This window comes from Eupeodes corollae, chromosome 2 (assembly GCF_945859685.1).
Source record: "Eupeodes corollae chromosome 2, idEupCoro1.1, whole genome shotgun sequence".
Lineage (NCBI taxonomy): Eukaryota > Metazoa > Arthropoda > Insecta > Diptera > Syrphidae > Eupeodes > Eupeodes corollae.
In genome coordinates, this window is record NC_079148.1 from 51,033,955 (window position 1) to 51,040,494 (window position 6,540).

Consider the following 6,540-nt stretch of genomic DNA (forward strand, 5'->3'; position numbering starts at 1 on the left):
CGAGAAATATTTGATTTTTGCTGGAACGTAGCTGTCAGGGGGAAAAGGGAGTACAAAAAATAAAATAAGTTTTACTAGACCAAGTCTAATGAGTGGGCCATCTAATGGTTGCCTTATATACATTATTTTAATACTGACAGCTGTCAGTTCAAAATTTTGACAGAAAATCAATATCATAATTCCACAGAAGGAAATATGAGGTTTATAAATTGAGCATTGTTGGGAACTCTTGAGAACTTATTTCTTAACTGATCCTCAGAATTTTTAATTTTTGCTTCGGAGTTTGTGTCGCAGAATATCTTGAATTGGACAACGACTCGGCCAGGCTCATTTTTATCTAAGCGACTAATTATCATTTCCGAAGCAAGAAAAACCCACATGATATTGTTGGGAAGCCGAGGACACGCATAAATAATCTTTTTTTTCCAAAAACAATGTTAATGGTGGTGTTACTATTTACTGAAATTGAAGACATGGGCTTGGATGATGTTTCAACCAGCCCATGCTAGAATCGATCTTTTCCGAAGTCGAGTTATCACCCGTCTTGGTGACTTCGGAATTTTTTTTGTACATGCCGAAAAAACGGAAAATATCACTTAAAGTGAATATCATTCAAGTGGTCCGTAAGCTGCTACTTTTTAAAAAAAATGTTTTGATTTTCTTTTGAAAACTGATTGAACTAGTACAACTACTTAATACTACTAGTGCACCTATATTTTTGAGTTTCTTCAAAATCAGTTTATGGCAAATTCAGTTTTAAAATAGTTTTGAGTATTTACAAATTTGGTTTGAATGACAATTAAATTATAATTATTCAAAGGGCAATTTATATTTGATTGACATTTACATATGTGCTTCAATTTTTTGAAAAAGTTTAAACTCGAAACTCCTTTCAATCTAATTTGGATATAAAACTAGTTTTTAAGAAACTCAATACTATGGGCGTTAACAAAACAAAAATGTATACCGAAAATAAAATAAACTATTCAAAATGTTGTGTCCAATATTAAATTCTTTGCAATCTGAGTTCTTTTAGATTTGTTCAAACGTATATATATTTATAGTAGTTAACAGTCAACGAAATAGGTCAATGCGTTGACTCCCTGACGTAAAAATGACGTCACAATCTGTCCCTAGAGTGTCACTTCGTGTGATTGTCAACGAAAACTGGTGTCATTTCGTTGACGGGTACGATGACACTCTCGTTGACACACATTTTTGGGTCAACGCATTAGCTTTTTTAAATATAAAGCTTTTTTTTTTTGATGCGTCCACAGGTTTTTCTCAAAACCCACCTCTGTCTATCAACTCCTACTCTCACCTCCCCGCGGTGAACATCGGGTGCCTAGTACCTCAACTGGAGATGGGGTTCCAACCCCAGTGGAAAGTTATTGGGGGCAGCAAACGAGAGAGGGGGGGAGAGGTGTTTCCACTAAGGCACCTCTCCTTATCCAGGCGGCAGCGGACGAATTCTCGAAATAGAATCAACGGTGGCGTCTACAGTTCCAGTAAGGTTGAACTACTTAGTGAACACCTTATAGGGCTTCTTCGACATATTCGGAGCCCAGGCCTATAAGGAGCGGTTCATCCGGCTCCCCTTCCTTGGAGTTATACTAAGGATCTGGCCCTCCAGGTTGGGGGTTGTGCCGTCGGGGTGACTTCCTGGCCACGTAAAAACATCATAGTTTCGAAGCAACAACAAGCCTCGGATACGGACGGATTCACTGTTGACAACCCACGCAAACGAACTTCGGATATGTACGTGGAATGTTAGGTCCCTTAACAGACCACGTGCAGCCGAACAATTAGCGGAAGCCCTAAACTGCTGCAAGGCAGATATTACAGCCATCCAAGAAGTGCGATGGGATGGACCGGGCAAACGCAAACTAAAAGACTGCGATATCTACTACGGCGACTGCTACCGAGAACAAAGACAGCGTCTATTTGGATGTGGATTTGTTGTTGGAACTAGGCCCAGGCAAAAAGTCTTGAGTTTCAACAGTGTGAGCGAGCGCATCACGACAATCCGCATCAAGGTTAAATTCGACAACATAAGCCTAATATGCCCCAACAGAGGAGAAAGATGAAGACCCCAAAGACATATTCTTCGAGCTCTTGGATAAAACATATGAGCAATTATCTGGCTATGACATTAAAATTGTCTTAGGAGATTTTAATGCCAAGCTAGGAAGAGAAGACATCTTTGGTAGCATAATCGGGAGATACAGCCTGCACGACACTACCTCCGACAACGGATTCAGGCTGGTCGATTTCGCTACGGGGCGAGACGTTCTGGTAGCTAGTACGCAGTTCACGCATCTTAATATCCACAAGGGTACATGGAAATCTCCTGATCAATCAACCGTCAACCAGATTGACCACATGGCGATCGACGCACGACACTTCTCCAGTATCTAGGATATCCGAACATACCGAGAGGCCAACATTGACTCGGACCACTACCTCGTTGTAGCCAAGGTACGGCTACGGATATCCCGATCCAAGCCAAAACAAGGAAGTACTGTGAGAAGATTCGACGTTAGACGGCTACAATCGCAAGAGACCGCCATGTCCTTTTCCGATCGAGTCTCTAATAACCTCCTAAGGAGTCCTATGCATCCTGCATTAAGCATTGAAAACCAGTGGCAACATTGCCTTGCAGCCATCAGAGATGCCGCCTCTGAAGTGCTAGGTTTCACACGGCCACCACAGTGAAACCCCTGGTTTGACGACGAATGCCGGCATACAAAACGACGCTGCACAAAAGGACTAGAGCTGCTCGCGAGCTCTACGAGCAGATAAGGAGAGAGGAACACCGGCTTCTTAGATGGAAAAAAGAGAGCATGAGAAGCGCGCGATCGAGGAGATAGAGGGATGTCAGAACAGGAATGAGGTTCGTAAATTTTACCAAAAGGTAAAAAAAACCTCCAAAGGGTACCAGCCACGAACCGAAGCCTGTTAAGTCGATCGGGGGAACATCGTAGTAGAACCGAAATCGATGTTGAGAATATGGAAAGACCACTTCTCCAAATTATATAACGGCGCTGGCGAACCGAATTTCGCTGTAAGGGAGAAAGCACCATTCAACCTAGGCGACACAAATCAACAATTCCGCCTACCCGACCTTGACGAAGTGAAGATAGCTATATCTAAACTTAAGTCAAACAAAGCTGCTGGAGCTGACGGCATCACCGCCGAACTATTCAAAGCAGCAGGCGATGACTTGGTAGGGAGCATGCACCAACTCATCTGCAAAATTTGGTTGGAAGAAACCATGCCCAATGAGTGGAATCTCAGCATAGTGTGCCCGATACATAAAAAAGGAAACCCTCTAAACTGCGCCAACTACAGAAGCATCAGTCTCCTTAACATTGCGTATAAGATCCTCTCTGCCGTATTATGTGAACGTCTGAAGCCATTCGTCAACAACCTGATTGGTCCTTATCAGTGTGGCTTCAGACCATGAAAGTCCACTATCGACCAAATATTCACTCTACGGCAGATCTTGGAAAAAACCCAGGAGCTTCAAATCGATACCCACCATCTCTTTATCGATTTTAAAGCCGCATATGACAGCATCTATAGGGAAGAGCTCTACCGAGCAATGTCTAGTTTTGGCATCCCTGTCAAACTTATCCGTTTGTGCAGAATGACGATGGAGAACGCACGCTGCTCTATCAAGGTCGGAAAAGATCTTACCGATGCACTTGATGTCAAAAAAGGTTTTAGACAAGGCGATGCACTGTCATGCGACTTCTTCAACATCGTTCTGGAAAGAATTGTGCAAAACTCAACCGTCAACACTAGAGGCACAATCTTCCAAAGATCCATCCAATTACTCGGATACGCAGATGATATTGACATAATTGGAAGATCAAAGCGTGATGCCAGTGGAGCGTTTTTGAGCATTGCGACGGAAGCGAAGAAGATGGGTTTAGTGGTCAATGAGGGCAAGACCAAGTATATGCTGGCATCAAAAAAGGACACTGAACGACGACGTCTTGGACAAAACGTCACCATGGATAGCTATAACTTTGAGGTAGTTAAGGACTTTGTCTACCTAGGCACCGCAGACAACGACATCAGCGCTGAAATCAAACGAAGAATAACTCTTGCAAATCGCTGGTTCTTTGGACTTAGAAGGCAATTGAGAAGTAAAGTCCTCTCTCGAGCATGTAAAATCACCATCTATAAGACACTCATCATCCCGGTTCTCATTTATGGCGATGAGGCCTGGACCCTGTCAAAGAAAGATGAGAGCGTCTTAGGATGCTTCGAGAGAAAAATTCTTCGGGCGATTTTTGGTCCCGTAGGCATAGATGAAAAATGGAGGAGAAGATATAACGACGAGCTGTACGGGCTGTACAGCGACACTGACCTAGTTAGCAGAATCAAAGTAGAACGGCTTAGATGGCTAGGTCATGTAGAGCGGATGGACATCAACGCTCCAGCCCGGAAGGTCTTCGAATCCAATCCCGAGGGACGGCGGCGCAGCAGAGGAAGACCGCGACTCAGGTGGCGCACCCAGGTGGGAGAGGACCTCAACCAACTTGGCGTGCGAAACTGGAGACAAATTTAGGCAAGATCCGAGCCAAAATCTTGGGAATAATAGAGGAGATAGCTGGTTGGGAAATTCTAAAAAGGTACTGCAAAGATCTGAATTTTCGCCAGTGGCCAGGAATCGCAGTGTGAGGACCAATCGCACCTCAGCAGAAATGCTCGTCCGCATTTTTGTATTTTGTTTTTGTATGTGAGGCTTCACCAGCGCCAGTAAGTAATCAAACTGTCTTGCGCCCATGCGGAGGAAATTTCGATATAAAGGTGGTTCCTCAGCGCGCAATTCGCGTAATAATTTTACACCAAATCCTTCTTTCTCCCGGACCTTCAACCAATTTTTTGTCCACACCGAACGCTGTTTTCGTGAAGGCCTTGCACTGCGGATGTCGACCTCGTGCTCATCGTCCGTGCTGCTTTCTTAAATGTACCGCTATCTCCATATTTCTTTTTGTCATTGCTATTGCTTTTTATCTGAAAATGAATTGCACTTAAGTTAAATATATCTATATAATTATGTGCATTAATAAACTCACAACATTTATTTTATTTCCTCAAAATAACTTTGACTTGTGCTGACGGCTTTTTTGCTTTGTGTCAAATCGTGTGATCATCAAAGTTTTGCGAGTCAATGCATTGACACTGATGAGTAAAAGTCAGGTTGACACACCTGTGTCAATCGTGTGATAGTCAATGTTTTAAGCATTGATACTGTAAACGTTGACGGTGAGAAGACAGAGAAAATATGTATTTTTTGTGACGTCAGAAAGTCAACGCGTTGACCGATATCGTTGACCGTGTAATCATAGCTTTATAAGTTTCTGAAACACCATAGATAAAAACTTTCTGGTTTTGGCAGAAAAAAGAGTGTGATTTAAAATAGTAAAAAGGGGATGGGATGCCAAAAACACTTATAACTTCCCATCTCGTCGTTTTATGTAGTTTTTGAACGTTTTCGTGTTTTGTTAAAAAAAAGTTGTTTTTCTAAGAAATCTGTTTTTTGATATCTGTTTTTTATTTACGAGATTTTTCGTCGTAAACCAGTTTTTACCAATTTTAGTACCATTGAATTTGAAGCCAATTTATATATTATAATTTTAAGTCAAAACCTTCATTTATTCACGAGATATCAATAATCGTTTGTCAATTTTTACCAATTCTGCGTACTATTTTTAGTAGATTTTAATTTGTATGAAAAAAACTGAATGAAGATTTACTGAATGTCGAAAATAATATTTTGGTAAAAGATGAAATTAGTTTGAATCCAATATTTTAAGTTATTGAAGGTATTAATAATGTTTTATATTATAGGGACCTTGAACCGTCGAGAACAGAGAAAAATTGTACCGATTACAATAACTTCCTAGAATAAAAATAAATTAGTTGGCGCCACAGACCTTTGGGAACTAGGGCCTAGTGACTTACGACTCTCAACCATTCCATGTTGTCAGGAATGGAGGGGACCTACAGTTTTTGAGAAAGCACTTTTCATGACAAGAATTACTCTTGGAGCAATTGTCAATTCTTCGCAAGAGGCAGTACTCGTAAAAAAAATTTATAATGGCAAGAGCAGGAATCAAACCCAAGATCTGGGTATTTTCTTTCTAAAGGGTGATTTTTTTGAGGTTAGGATTTTCATGCATTAGTATTTGACAGATCACCCGGGATTTCAGACATGGTGTCAAAGAGAAAGATGCTCAGTATGCTTTGACATTTCATCATGAATAGACTTACTAACGAGCAACGCTTGCAAATCATTGAATTTTATTACCAAAATCAATGTTCGGTTCGAAATGTGTTTCGCGCTTTACGTCCGATTTATGGTCTACATAATCGACCAAGTGAGCAAACAATTAATGCGATTGTGACCAAGTTTCGCACTCAGTTTACTTTATTGGACATTAAACCAACCACACGAATGCGTACAGTGCGTACAGAAGAGAGTATTGCGTCTGTTTCTGAGAGTGTTGCTGAAGACCGTGAAAT